This window comes from Belonocnema kinseyi, chromosome 7, assembly GCF_010883055.1.
Source record: "Belonocnema kinseyi isolate 2016_QV_RU_SX_M_011 chromosome 7, B_treatae_v1, whole genome shotgun sequence".
Lineage (NCBI taxonomy): Eukaryota > Metazoa > Arthropoda > Insecta > Hymenoptera > Cynipidae > Belonocnema > Belonocnema kinseyi.
The window spans coordinates 98,748,019-98,764,527 of record NC_046663.1 but is presented as its reverse complement, the minus strand read 5'-3'; the positions used below and the strand labels follow the sequence as shown (position 1 = coordinate 98,764,527).

Here is a 16,509-nt window from a genome sequence, read left to right as displayed (position 1 = left end):
ATTTATATATTTATTATACTTATATATATATTTTCTGTTCCAGATTAGGGAATCAGGAAATCCCTTCATCAGAGATTTCTCTTTCAGGCGATTTAAAAAAAAATTATTGATCATCAGGACTTAAACATAAGGCGAAGAAATCAGTTATCCAAAAGAGAGTGAAGTTTTATATTGATTTTAGCCGATGGTGTTTTTAACTATAAATTTACAGGTGCATCTGTGAATATATAAAGAGGTAAATTATAAAGTGCAATGCTCGAGAGTATTAAATATCTTAACAAAAAGACTGTTCAAACTGCAAAGTATATTTTGTCTGATTCAAGTCAGCTTTTTCTGGTAAAAGATTAAAAATTCACTTCTGAACATCATCGTGAACTTGTTTTAAAATATGTTGTTCATTGAATATGATAAGCTGGAAATGCATTGAACCAAATACGTTTACTAAAACAATTTATTTAATATTATTTTTACAATGCACAGCGTTTCTTTCAAAGACAGATAAAATAATTAAAAGTAGAAACAGTCAAAAATCCGAATCATTCAAATGCAGTAGTTTAAAATTAGAATAAACAAAATTGGATATTACTTAAATTTTTAAACAGCCTCGGGCCCAAAAAATACCAATTGCAAAATGCCGAAATATCAAAATCCATACAAATTGGAAAGTAATTATAGTTTTTAATATTAAAAATGGTGTTTATCAAAATCTGAAAGTGATCCTATTTTTAAACCTTGTTGCAAAAAAGAAACGCCACGATTCGATTTATAGAAGAAACAATTGTTTTGTTAATCAAGCGAGCACTTAAATTCAAATAAGATTGTCAAATAAGCATGAAATTTTTTGAATGTTCTTTATGACCCACGAAAGTTTCAAGATCGGGTATTGTTAAAAAAAATGGAATAATCACACAGGCCGACAAAGGAAAAACCCTAGAAAGACGACCATACCTACCCAGTAGGTACTTCGGGTAGGTATGGTCGTCTTTCTAGGTTTTTCCGGTTTTGAAATTTTTTCAGCCTGTGTTATTTATTTTTATTTCAATAAGGAACTTGACATTGTTTCAAGATTCGCAAAAAATTTCAAACACTTAGAAATTTACAAAATGACAACCGTTTCTCTATCAGTACAATTTTTTGTTAAAAAATATCCCATATGTGGAAAACAGTCCAAAAGTAAAATCGAGTTCTACAAAAATTTCCTTTCCATTGTTTGATATTTTTGACCAGTTCTTGAGTATGAATCAAAGGCACGTCTAGTATTACAACATTTTTTTTAAATTAACCGATCAAGTATAGAGCTGGGGAAATTTTGTTGAACTGTACGAAAGGAATATTTTGCCGTCTCTCGCTCATTGCTGGAAAAAACAAAATTATTTATTTTTAGAAAAACGCACGCCATTTTGTTAATTTTGAACTTTTTAAATTTTTTACATATCTGCCGAGCTAAAAAAGTTATATATAATTTATATATAGTGGACAAAACACTCATATTATTCATTTGTTTTACATAGAAAAGTTCATAAAACAAATGAAAAATATCATTGTCTTATCCACTTTATATAAACTATACATAACTTTTTCACCTGGGTGGATACAATTCAAAACTCCCCGTCATAATAAAAAAGAAGTGTGTTAACTTTAATTACTTTAAAAAATATCAGATTTTTAAAACAAATGGTCACTTTAAAAAAAGGAAAAAATTGTTAGCATCCTACACAAAATAATTTAGTTCAAACACAAAAATAAAATCAAGAAAACTAATATATTGTAGGAAAAAGTAATTTTTGTTCTTGAAATCGCCAACTGTAACCCCGATTCATGAATTTGCAAATCTTTGAATTAGCTGTGTAACTTCGCGAGTTTTAAACCTCACACAATATTGAAACGTCACCTGGAATTTTTTGGTTAGATAAGGAAAGAGGAGAAATTATATAAGGTAGCATCAAAGTTTTGGAAAAGTATAAAAATTTACAAACCACCTATGCTATTGCTTCTGCTTTTTCATTTTAATTAGATTTTTTTTTAATATTTATAATTTTAACGTAAACTGTGAAATATATTATAATTTGTTATGATTTATTAGATATTGGGTTGTAGGAGGAATTTTATATATGACACCTTTTTAGTTCCATTAGACCTTTAATGCCCACCACATCGCGTGAAAAGTATATTCAGTTGTTTTTTTCGTGACACAGTGTTATACATACATACTCATAAAAGTATACAATACATTATACAATACTGATCTCCAGTTCTTTTAATGTTAGTTATATGAATTTAATTTTTTGTCTCTTAAATATTTTGAAATCAATCGTAATTCTATATGAAATAATGAAATTAACATTTTACAGCGTTGTCACAAAAAAGTTCCACAAATTCGAAGAATTTATTGGAAAATAATAATAAAAATTAAATTATTATACATATATTTTAAATAAACTTGATCGAAAGCTCATTATTGCTAATTTCATATATTTAAATAAAAATATTTTCATGAAAGCAAAATTAATTAATAATCGTCAATCCAGGTGAAAAAGTTATATTTAGTTTATATATAGTGGACAAGACAATGATACTTTTCATTTGCTTCATAAACATTTCTATGTAAAACAAATGAAAAATATCAGAGTTTTGTCCTATATATATATATATAACTTTTTCACCAGGGAAATTAGAAAGAAATATTTTGAATCCATCGGAGGAATATATGCGGGCGAAAAAACAGGGAATTTTAAATTGGCTAATCACTAGACACCTCAAAACACTTTTCTAATGTATAGAATTTATAAAGTTAAAAATAACTTAGTCAAAGCACTTCACTATTATTATACTTACATAAATTTTGAATGAAGTAAGTGGCAGCAATAGAGAAAGAAATAACAATGGAAAGGTAACTGCGGTTATTCTGTCTGATTTCTTCGTGGAAGAAAATCAACGCTTTAAATTTTCGGTACAACAATTGCCAGTGTTGCCAACGAGAAGAGCGACCAAATACTAAGCATATTCATAGAGCTTTGTAAATAAGTGAATATAACGATTGAGATTTCTCTGATCTTGACAGAGATCACGAGGTCTTGCGAAACGTGCCATACCGGATCCATTGCTCAGTTTTGATCTTTTCTGCGGCAAGTCAAGTGGTAGGTGGTTTACGCGCAAAGGTATATACATAGATAACGTAAACGCACACTCATTTCTTTCAATAAATAATGTTTTATACCATATAGTCGACAAAATAGGAATGTGGGCTAGATTACTTAGCAGCATGGTCGAGCACGTGTCCCAGGTGATCCCAATTAAATTAGGTTACGCTTAAACATTGACCTTGAATTCGCTCTGACGTCAAATTAATCAGGCGAGGTTTTCAGTCAAAATTTATGACATTGCACTTCCAGGGGAAATCTGGGTATGAGTACTTACTAATCATGTAAGAATTTCATGGAAAATAAATTGTCATTTTGACAGGGCCAGTATACGTCAAAAATATCAGGATCTGCAAGTGGTCTTTGGATTTGAATAAACCTTTGTGAAATTATAGTCTTTTATAAGATACTTTTGAGGCCCGAAGGATTTCTGAATTTTTTCTGAATACGGGAGTTACACCATGTTGCATGTTGCCATCACATTTTTTCGGATTATCGACATTTCAAAAACCATGCAACGAATTTTAGTTAAGCTTGGAGTTACTTGTAGGTAAAAGTATAATAGGCTCTAATATCAGGATAGATAAACATTTTTTCCAAATTTTGACCCAAAAAAATGTTTTAAAAATTTTCAATTTAATTTTTTGTTAATATCACACTTTTTTCTTGTTAGAATATACAAAGTCCATATGAATTCACTTTTGATTCTAAAAAATTGATCTTACGTCGATTTTCTATAAATTACCATTTTTAAAGTTTAATGGAAGTTTTCACGGTTAAAATAAAAACTACACGTCATATAAAACAATCACTGATATCAAATTTGTAGAACATTTTTAGTTAAATAATTTTGCTTCTAAAAATGTTATTGTATTTTGTGTACTTATTTCCAAAAATTTAATTTTTGAATTTTTAGTATTTTTTTCATAAGTGAAACGAAAAGCATGCTTCTTGACAAAAAAAGGTCAATAACAAACTTCTATTGTGTGTATCGTGTAGTTTTTACAAAAATTCTAATTTTTTATTTTTTACATTTTTGTGGATTCAAACGGGCACTATGTGTTGTACCAAAAATGGTCAATGACAAATTTGTAGATATTTACTGAATAAAAAATTTATGATCCATTCATTTTTTATGTATAATTTAACCGCAGAATTGAAGTTTGGTAAAAATATTGAAAGAAATAAACCATAACTTTTATTCTTAAATAAGTTTTTCGTCGGGATTCTGTTCTTGAACTTTTTCGATACATTAGTCGTATTTCGTCAGTACTTTTTTCAGATATAACCACTATTTGCACTTGTATATATTAAAAAATATGAATTAAATGTAATCTTGTAGTACTTTGTTTACTATTTGGACTTTAAAACCAAAGAAAAGTTGGTATTTTGATACAATGATTTGTCTTATACTCATAGTGCAAAGAGTTCAGAAATCAAAAGAACTTCATGAAATTGATCTCAAGTTCTCTTGAATTCTGTAAGTTGAACTTGACGGAATTTTTCAGTATTCAATATAATTTAATAAAACTTACTTTTATGCTTTGCATTTTTTAATTAATTCTCATCAAACCACTTGACTTCAATGGGGTTGAATATAATTTTTAAGAATACTCTTGAATTTGATGGAATTATCCAGATAGATCAAGAATTTAGTTGAATTCGATAAATTGCGTCATATTTACAAAAATTCAATTAATTTATGAAAAACTCACTGATTTGATGACATGCCTTAAAATTCCAAATATTTTTTATTAATTTAGTGAAACTCACTTATTTAGAGCAATCCATGTGGTTCAATTTGAATTTTTTTTCATAATTTCTCAAATTAAACTTTACCTTATGCATTTTTTATATGCACGTATACGTGCTTTTTATTTCATTGTTCAGCTCTTTAACTGTCTTCTTGTTATTTTAAGTGAACAGTGAACATGGCCAACTAGCACGAGATAATTTATTGTTACTCACACGTTTTTTCCTTTTTGTCAAGAAACTAGCTTGCAGTAATCATGCATCCACTTTGGATGAACAGTTTCAGTACTTCTATATAGCTCATGGACAAATAGTAAAAGATAGGCGATCAGTTTATTGCACTTTTATCTTTTTCTTCTTGACATTAACATTTTAGTACACAACCGCTGACAAAAAGTGATGAAAAAATTCAAGGTTACATCTTATCAGCCAGTTTTTCAAATAAGTTTTCTCTAATTTTCAAAGGAAGATGATCATGAATAATCAGAGAATTAAATGAAAAATCACAAATAACACAGCTACACAAAAAAAGTGTGCGGTTCTGGTAACAAGACACTCGTATTCCTATGGATTTCGGGGCGCTGAATTCAAATTCGGTTTAAAAAATCATCCATCACGTCATGGTTGAGCCATAACCTCAAAAAATGATGAAAAATCATGCACTGAGGCAAACAAATTTCAAAATACAGTGATGCAAATTTTCACTTCAAAAACATGTCGACAACTGTGAAGGATCAACCCTTGCCTGATATCAACTTATTTAACATAACTTTACCCAACAGAACCTGACCTCACCTAACCTGAATTAACAGAAATTTACTGAACTACACGTAAAGATCTGGAAGCATATTTGCCCAGTAGCAAATGTGTGCTACATCGAATGGGTCAACTAGAGCCTAAACTAGAAATAAATCTAACCTAGCCTAACCTAACCTAACCTCACGAAACACAATTAAACTGATTGTGTTGTCCCGTTGTGTTTGCGGTACCGTTTGAATCAGTTTGGGCTTAACCTGCAAAGAGGTCAAACCTATCCTAACCTAAAAAAACCTGTCCTAACCTAACCTAACTTAATTTCACGTAACACAATTAAACTCATTGTGTTGTCCCGTTGCGTTTGCGGTACCGTTTCATTCAGCTTCGGCTTAACCTACATAGAGGTTTAACCTATCCTAACCTAACAAAACCTAACCTAACCTAACCTAACCTAACCTAGCTGAATGAAATTCAACCACACGTGTAGCTATGTAAGCGTACGGTTTTCAGTCTTAAATGTGTGCTATATTTAATAGGTTAACTCGATCTTAACCTATAAATGAATCTGACTTAACAGAACCTAACGAAATTTTGCTTAACGCAACACAACTTAACTTAAGTGTTCCCGTCGTAACACAATAAAATTCAATTCATTGTACTACAGGTGGTTAAAAATTTAAACGCACATTACTCATTTGAAGAAACTTAGAACTACAAGTAGAATTGACTCTATTTCAATTAACCTGCCAATGTTTGTATCAATTAAAATGTAGAACTGTAACTTAAACATGTAAATGAATAAGAGTTTTATTCAAAATTTTTTTCGCTCAGCTTTTCTTAAACTTAAGGGATATATTTATACTATACGCAAGAGCAGGGTTGCCAGCGTAATCAGTTAGGTTAGGTCAGGTTTTGTTAGGTTAGGATAGGTTAAACTTCTACGTAGGTTAAGCCGAAGCTGAATGAAACGGTACCGCAAACACAACGGGACAACGCAATCAATTTAATTGTGTTTCGTGAGGTTAGGTTAGGTTAGGCTAGGTTAGATTTATTTCAAGGTTAGGGTCGAGTTAACCCATTCGATGTAGCACACATTTACTACTGGGAAAATATGCTTCCAGAGCTTTACGTGTAGTTCAATAAATTTCTGTTAATTCAGGTTAGGTGAGGTCAAGTTCTGTTGGGTAAAATTATGTTAAATAAGTTGATATCAGGCAAGGGTTGATCCTTCACAGTTGTCGACATGTTTTTGAAGTGAAAATTTGCATTACTGGCATTATTTTGAAATTTATTTGCCTCAGTGCATGATTTTTCGTCATTTTTTGAGGTTATGGCTCAACCATGACGTGATGGGTGATTTTTGATACCGAATTTGAATTCAACGCCCCAAAATCCATAGGAATACGTGTGTCTTGTTACCAGATCCGCACACTTTTTTTTTGTGTGGCTGTGTAATTGAAACTTCAAACATCCTATAGACAAATAGTGGTGTAACAATATGTATCAATAATCTCGCAATCGATGTTGTTGACAATCTGATTGACTTTTTATTGCTTGAAGTTTTTTACATTCTCATCAGAGAAGGTATTAGATTTGTGTAAAATTTAACCCTCAGTTTTTGTCAAATGTCCACGTTTTGAGACCCGCTGAATCCGAAAAACAGGTTTTTACGGATGCATCTGCCTGTATGTATGTGTGTATGCATGTATTTATGTATGCATGTATATATGTATGCATGTATGTATCTATGCATGTATGTATGTATGAATATGAACATGATAACTTTTGAAAAAATTAATCTATTAGATTGCCCTTTGGTACACTCGTTGAGTGTCCTGAAATAAAGGTCAAGTTCGTTAGCCAGCCATTTTGGATGAAAATTCAAAAAGTGGGCACATTTTGAATATTTTTGAGTGCACTTTTTTCGAAATTAAAAAATTCTCTGTAGGGTTATTCATAGTATTCAAAAAGTTGAACAATTTCTCCTAATGACTTTCTTCGAAAAATCAAAAATTACAAGAGTTATAGCATTTTCAAAATCCCAAAGAACAAACTAAAAACGTTGCTTTTCAAAAGCCCTACAAGATTATTATAACAACTATTTGAATTTGGTCGAAAAGTTGAAAATTCCAAATTTGATCGTACCAAAAATGTTTGAAAACACATTTTTTCAAGATTTAAAAATTCTATGTACGGTTGTTCATAGTACTAAGAAACTCAAACAATAATTCCCTATGAGCTTTTTCTATGAAACTAAAATTATCAGAGTTAGCGCATTTTCAAAATCCAAAAAAAACAAACTAAAATGAACATTTCAAGCCAAACAACGCAAGACATGAAAAAAAGTCAAGAAAAGAAAAACGTTGCTTTTTGAAAGCCCTGTAAGATTATGATAACAACTTTTTCAATTTGGTCGAAAAGTTGAACATTCCAAACTTGACCGTACCAAAAATAATGAAAAATCCAAAAATTCCATTTTTTTTCAAAGTATGCAAAATACGAAAAAACATGAAAAACCTCAAATTGCGCGCCCTAGAAAGAACTACAAATTTATAATGAATCACTTTTCGACACAAGCTACAAAAAAAAATGAGGCAAAACCTGTTCATCCAAAAAAGAGCTATAATTTTTTATAGGACACGTATTTTTTGCTTTAGTCGTAAAAAATAACATTCAAAATAAAAATATTAAATTTTTTTGAAAAAACGACACAATCCAAGTGAGAAGTCACATACTGCCCAACATTGGCCCATAGTCGGCTACAATATTATTGAAGCTCGGCTGCCATTATCGTGCCAATGACGGAGTGATAACTATGGCCTGCATTTGCCAGCCAAGATTTGGCTGCCACTGTCAGTTCAACACTGGGTACGAGTATTGGACCAAACCTAGCTGTCATCGTCGCGCCATTGCCGGATTGATAACTATGGCCTTGACTTGGCAGCCAAATCTTGGCTACCATTGTCGGCCCAACGCTGGGTACCAATACCGAACCAACTTGGTTGCCGGAGTTAATTCAAAAACTAATAAAAAATCATCGAATTTTTCTTAGAACGCATCTGCTTTATCCATTCATCATTTTACAACTGCATATCGATTGAATATTATTAATAATTTTAAGAATTAAAATTTCATTGAAACATTTTGTTTCATTTTAACGACTACTGCTATAGTCTAAGGATTTGACAAAAAAGGTATTTAAAAAATAAATATTAATTGATTGCGAGTACTTTGAATATAAATATTAATGGTACTGTTTAGATTGAATACATATATTACATTTTGAACATTATATTACAAATAAAATCTCTAACGCTACGGCGTATCGAACCTACATCTATATACCTAAATATATCGCTTATCAGCCGGGAGTGCTAACCACTGTGCTAAACCGACAAGTTGAAACTCTGTGAAAAAGCTGTCCTCATAAGATACAGGTTAAAAAAGTTAAAGAACAAAATTTTAAGCTGTCTTTTTCTAATAATTTATTATTATGCGACGTTATGTAAATGCAAAATACAAGAGCTGTTAACAGGAATATCAATACAATAATTTTTAAATAAATAATTGAAATCGATTACAATTTTTCTTCGCGGAATATTTCGTTTTTTCCCGTTGTAGTCTATGGGTCAGAAAAGTTAAAGAACCAAATTTTAAGCTGTCATTTTCTAATTATTTATTATTATGCGACGTTATGTAAATGTAAAAGACAGGAACTATTAACAGGAATATCAACACAATAATTTTTAAATAAATAATTTTAATCGGTTACAATTTTTCTTCGCGTAATATTTTATTTTTTCCCGTTGTAGACTACTTAAAAACTTTTTGCAATGACAGGAAAGGTAATATTTTATAAACATTAAACATTTTTAATGACACTACTTAAAACATTTCATAATGAACTTTGACAATTTTGCAATAAATTTTTTTCCATATTTCGTGTGAGATATTTTTTTTGGGTGTTCAAAGTGAGACTTGGCGAAATATTTGCCGATTCTGGGTCAAGCATCGGTGGAGGATATGCAAATATAAATAGCCAATATAGGCAGCCAGCACTGGCTCAACATTGAGCCGATTTAAATAAAACATGGTTTTCCATGGTAAAAGTGACACATGGCCCAGAAATGTGCATCACTGGGCCAGACTTTGGCTGATCCTCTTGAAACATGGTTCCCCGTACTAAAAGTTAGACATTGCGCAATAAAGTGCCGATACTGGGCCATGCATCGGTGGAGGATCGACAAATATAAATAGCTAATATAGGCTGCCAGCAGTGGCTCAACACTGGGCTGCTTAAAATCCCGATATTGGCCCAATATCTTTATCCGTCCTTCGTCTGCCAAAATTGGACCAACACTGGACAGTGTATTCAGCTCCGGAAATTCGCACTTGGGAAGGTATGAACTAAAATTAACAGAAAAAAGTTGTTCGCCTAAAAAGATCTATAAATTTATTATTAATAATTTTTCGATAGGACGCGTAGATTTTCTTTTAATCGTAAAAAATGAGATTAAAAATAAAAAAATTAAATTCGTGAAAAAAGCACAAAAAAGACGAAAGAGGACATAGGATCCTATATAGAACCCTATATAGGTTCCTGTATTAGACCCTATGCAGATGCGCAGTAGTTTTTGTTTAATAGTAAAAAACAATATAAAAAATTATAAAAACAAGGAAATAAGAATTAGTATGATTCAATTTTTATGCATATTATGAATTATTGAAATGATACATGTTTCAGCGCATCTTAGAATAAAATTTAAAGCAAATTAAGAAACAAATATAAAAATAATCATGATAAATACAATTTGCTCCTTATTTTGCAATTTGTTAATAAGCAATCCCAGGCAAAGTTACATAAATAGTGTATTATAGTTGATATAAAAGTGTTGTGTATAATGTAGAAAAGTTGACATGTTGGACAAGATTGAGAGCGAAGCACGAGATACGTTATGAGAATGTGTTCGCTAAAACCGAAAGAGCTTTAACAAAAGAGAGTTCAAAATCACAAAATTAGTTGTCGGTCCGTTGATCTTTGATTTTAAAAGGTCTGTGCACGAATGCGAAAGAAATGCAAAGACCAAGCGCGGAGTGCGATTGCCATCAGTCGCGTGTCGTAGGTGCGCTCAAACTCTCGAGCTAAGCTCTTTTAACGAAAGAGAATTCACAATCACAAAATTACAGCGGTGGATGTTTTGAGTCTTAATTTCAAAAGGTTTGCGCAAGAATGTGCGAAAATATAAATACCGAGCGCGTAGCGCGAGGTAAATACATAATCGAGTGCGAAGCGCGAGAAACAACAGTCGCGCGCCCTAGGTGCGCTCAAAATTGTGAGCGAAGAGAGCAGCGCGATTAAATTGTTTTTAATCTAAAAATAATCGCTTCTAACCAAAAAAAAATCATAGTCAAAGTTGAGCGTGCCGATTGCACAAGGACCTTAGCGCTCGGACTCAGGCTGCCTAGTAGGAAAAAAAGGGGATAACGCGTTGCTACGAACCGAGTTGATTGGACATGGCGGCTTTTTCAAAATTATTTGTTCAATTAACTCGGCCCGTAGTAACGCGTTATCCCCTCTCTTCTCTACTGGGCTGCGTCAATCCAAGCGCTAGGATCGTTGTGCAATCCGTCCGCTCAATAATGCGAATTGAGAAACCGTTGTGTCCAAATGACAAGGTGCCATCTAAGCACAATCAAATAAAAAGAACGTCGAAATATTTGTTGCTTCTAAGAGTTTTCGCGATAAAATTAAAAATTTGAAAATATTTGATAAAATTTTGAAAATATGATGCATGTTTTCTGTTAGCGCTTTTTGCTGAAATTTAGTATTTTAATTAGAGAATGTTTATATTAAATCAAAAAATACAAAGAAGTCTTAAAATTTCTAAAAATTGTATGCTGTGTTATTTTTTTACTGGCAATTAGCATCTGTAAACAAAAATCATCATAAAAACTCCCAATTTAAAAAGAGTTTAGGTTTTAATAATAGTTTACACCCGAAATCGGATTTTTAAATTAAAATGTACTAGATTCAAACATTAACAAATTGTGAACACAAGATTTGAATTTTGAAAACTTTTTTGTATAGGATGAGTAGATTTTTTTTATTCGTGAAAAAGAACATTGAAAATAAAAAATTTAATTTGTGTACAAACGATACAAGATACGAAAATAAATGAGAATAAATTTATTCAAACAAAAAGGATTTGTAATTTTTTTACGAATATTTTTCTAATAGGAAGCGTAGTTCTTCTTTTATTCGTAAAAAACAAGATGAAAACTAAAAAATGATAAAAACAAGAATATAAGAATAATTATCTTTCAAGTTTTATGCATATTATGAATTTTAATGATATACATTTATTGAAATGATACATGTTTAAGCGCAGCTAAGGATAAAATGTAAGGGATCGCCCACAAATTACGTAAGACGTTTTTCTTTTGTTTATATCGTTCTGTCCTTCTCAACTTCACAGCAATTTTATGCTCGTCTTTATTCAAACAAAAGAAAAACGTCTTACGTAATTTGTGGACGATCCCTAATGCAAAATAAGAAACAAATATTAAAGTAATCATGATAAATAAAACTTTTACTTTATTTTGCAATATCTGAATTAGCAATCCCAGGCAGAGTTACATAAAAATGTATTATATTTGATATAAAAGTGTTGAGCATAATTTAGAAAAGTTGACATTCTGGAAAAAATCGAGTTTGAAGCACGACATACGTGATGAGAATGTATTCGCTAAAGCCGACAGAACTTTAACAAAAGAGAGTTCACAATCACAAAATTACAGCTTTCGATCTGTTGACCTTTAATTTTAAAAGGTCTATGCATGAATGTGGGAGAAGTACAAAGGCCGAACGCGAAGTGCGAAAACCAACAGTCCCGCCCCCTAGGTGCTATGTGCCCGCACAGCCATTTTTAAAAATAATTTTTGGTTTGGTTGCCATTTTATGCCTAATATCGGTTATTTTAAACAAAATTTTTTTGACTTCTTAAATCAAATTAAAAATTTTGCAGAACGTTTTTTTGGTTTAAAAATTCATTTATTGGTAGAAGTTATTGGTAGACAAAAACTTGGTTGAAAGTTGAAGTAGTTTGTTAAAAATTAATTGTTTTTGTTAGAGATTTATCATATTAGTTAATATTTTATCTAATTGGTTGAGAATTTATTAATGTTGTTGAAATGTCTTATTTTTTAGTTAAAAATTAATTTTTAACTAATTGGTTGAATACTCATCATTCTAGATACAAAATGTCTCTTTTTTAGAAATTTAACTATTTCGATGAAAATTCTTATCTATAAGTTAAATTTTCTAAACTGAAAATGTATGTAACTACTTCATTTTTTAATAAAAAGTTACTTTTATTACTTGAAAATTGAACGATTTGGTTGAAAAATTCTTTATTTCGTTAAAAATTCGTCTTTTTTGTTGTTCAATTGAACTCTTTGATTAAAACCTACCATATTTTCTAGTTAATGTATAACCTTCTACATTTTTTTGAATTGCTTCTTGTTTGGCTGAAAATTTAACTATGTGGTTGAAAGTCAAACTGCTTTGTTAAAAATTTATTTTCTTGGTTGAAGATTTCTCATTTTAGATATCTATTTACATTAAGTATAAAAAATATTATCTCTGCTTCTTTCTGTTACTTTAGATAATACAGACTTTGAAATACACAAATTTTGTAATAATATTCATTTTTTGATAAAAATAGAATTGTTATGAACAAGTAAATGTAGCACCGAAAATTCTTGCTGATTTTTTGTTTGTTTTTTATACAATCTTTTTATTATTAAAACTTTATAAATCGAATATCGATTAAAGTTTTATTGCTATCTTAAATTCGAGTAACTTATGCTCAATCGTAACTTTTATTTATACAAGAATAATTCTTTAATTTATACCTACAACACAATGACAGAAGAATTTAAAAGATTTGTACTCACCTATTTATGAGGACCTCTTCCGTTAAATTTGATTAAATTCTTCACTTTTGTACACTTTTTAAAGCCTATATTCCCACGATAAAGTATTTGTCCTCACAAAAATTTAATATTCTAAATTTCATGGACAGAGGCAAAATGAGCATACAGGCGAAAACACAAAGGGGAAATAAGAATACATGAACACTGTGGAAGTTCGGGTGTCCAGCTTAGGTTGTTGGAGGCAACGAACTCTGCGTTTGACTGAAGAAAATTGGAAGAAAACGATGTTCGAGGTACACACATTACTTCGTCATCTCAGTATGATTCATATCTATAGTCCAATCCACATTTATTAGGATCTATGCCAGCCTAAAGCAAGAAAGGCCTTATTGTTTAACAAACATTTATGGATAAAGAACACCCTGTATAGAATTTGCAGGTGAAGGCGAAGCCAGACTCGGCTGTGCCGATATATTTTTATCTGTGAGAGAAACAAGTTTCTGCCTACGTAAAATAGCCCAACACCAACCTCATTTTAACTCCTTTTGTTCAATTATGTTCAATTATTGGCTTTCTTGAGGAAATGTTTTTTAAAAAACTGATTTTTGAACACATCCTTCTTTTTAAGCCTTCTCATGTAATTTAATCACACAATTGGACTTTTTTTTATGTTTGTATATTTTTTTAATTTTACTCTTAAAATCCATTAACCTTTAACTTAAAGAGAGCTTGAAATTATAATATTGGTTTGCTATAATAATTAATTATAATATTGGACACTCATTTCAATTGAATCAGTAAATCCTTGGCAAACTTGGGTGAAAAAAACCTATTTTCATAGACATCTATTGACATTTCAGTTATGAAGAATTAACTAGAGATCTCGAGAATTAACTCAATGCGTAGATTTTAATAATAACCCGAGTAAAAATGCTTCGACTTGAGTTCGATTTGGTTATGTCTTGAGTTCGTCTCCAAGACATCGATGTTTGGCTGCGTCTCAAAGCTGAGTCGAGACAGAGGCCTTCGTCTTACTTTTATAGCCAAGACAGGTAAAACGACGTTTACTTGACTTGAGACAAGCCTTGTCTTGGCTGAGATTATCGAACCTTTTTTGGCTCATAAATGAGATTAAAATTGATGAATGGAAAATTTGTAATTATTAAATTAGTTATATTTAATTTAAAAATTCAGAATCGGTGGGTCTGAACGAGTGTAACACTTAAAAATTTTCTTCATAAAAATAAAAATTGTAACTTTCTAGAAGGATGTCCTAAGCTGTTAGAAATACATAAAAACAAACAACATTTTCGGTATCATCGCCAAATAAGTATAATACAAATAACAATCCGTAAATAAGTTGATTTAATATATATATATATATATATTGTATAAAAATATACAAGATTGTTTAAGCATTAACAAAGATTAGCTTTTATGACTGTTAGAAATAACCTTTTTGTTATGGCAGGTATACGCTCGAAGTTATAAACCACACATGTTGGAGTCATAAAAAGACGACTCAAGAGATAGATTTATGTCTCCAAGGCATACAAACTTGTCTTCAAGACATAAATTGAAGTCTGGCTCCAATCAAGACCTGCTGAAGTCGAAAAGGTCGACTTCAGCATGTCTTGATTTGGAGCAATTCAAGTCGAACTCAAGTCGAAGCATTTTTATTCGGGAATGCTTAAAAGTGCCAAGACTTCAGTCGAGCTTTCTCGAATTGCCTAGAATGATTAAGAATGCATTAAAATTCGATAGAAAGACCTAAACTTCTCATTTATCACTTGAATTCGATGAAATTGGGACATGCATTACACATTTTTTTTAATAACAGAACAATTATAAGGAGTTCATTAGATTTTCTTAGTATCCCTTATAAAAAAAAAGTGTTGGTAAATTAGATCTAATACTTTTTTTCAAATAAGTTTCGGAAACCCAATACTTTTTCATAAGGGATTTATTACGATTATCGAAAATTAATTGCAACTTTACTTTAATTTACGAGAATTCTCAAGAATGCCGTCGAGTACGATATAATTGAAATGTTCATGATTTTTTATCAATTCAATAGAACTACATAGAATGCATCTGAAGTCCCCTGGATATTCCAGAATTTACAATAATGTGTTGGACTCTTTCACGAAATATTTCCCACACGGGTTTATTCCATAGAATTGCCTAGAACTGCTAAAAATTCACTTTTTTCGATAGACTTATATATCATTTTCCAAAACGCAGTGGAGTTCACCAAAAATTACAAAAATATTGGACAATGGCACTTATTTACGTTAATTGTTTAATTTTTTGGAAAATCAATGAAATTTGTTAAAATTTAACAGAATTGCCTAAAATTACAAAATAATAAATAATTTTGTACAAATTCTAGATAGCCTAGAACTAGTACAAGAATTGTTAAGAAATCATTACAATCAGAACAAGAATTGTAAAGAGTTCTCTATAAAGATATTAGGAGTTTACGTGAAGTTTCGACAATTATTTATAATTTTGCATGTTTTCTAATAATTTCCCAGAATGCACCTACATTGAATAAAATCGCTTAAAAATGTTACGGTTTCACTTTAAATCATTTGAGTATCCCGTAATTCCATGAAGTAAAATTTGAAATAATTCACTTGGATTTGAACATTTTTCTGGATATCGCCAGAATTGATCAAAATCGCTTATTTTTCAAGTGCCAATAAAGAATGATTGACTTTTCTAAATAATTGAGTGAAGAGTATGAGTCTTGTTATAAAAACTACGGAGACACTTGAAAGATAACTCCGGGAAAAGAAAACACATACTAATTTTTGGACTACCTATGACACATAATGGTACCTGGTGGATGTTAGTAATTCAATTAATTAGCTGCGTACGAGGTTGTAGCAATTTCCGTAATTTATAGAGGTGTTTAGCTTTC

General features: G+C 30.8%; 1 protein-coding gene across 10 annotated transcripts in view; it reads right to left on the bottom strand.

Moving 5' to 3' along the window:
- LOC117176825 (solute carrier family 26 member 10-like) overlaps positions 1-16,509 on the bottom strand; it is a 106,912-nt gene that overhangs the window by 88,978 nt on the left and 1,425 nt on the right. For 2 of the 10 annotated variants that reach the window (XM_033367154.1, XM_033367156.1), the window contains exon 1: positions 13,605-13,952. The exons of 7 other annotated variants lie outside the window; for them this stretch is intronic. The gene's annotated coding sequence lies outside the window, so the exon portion shown is untranslated. Of the gene's footprint in view, positions 1-2,835; positions 2,950-13,604; positions 13,953-16,509 lie in introns of those variants that run through there. One more of the 10 variants, XM_033367152.1, reaches the window with a different exon arrangement.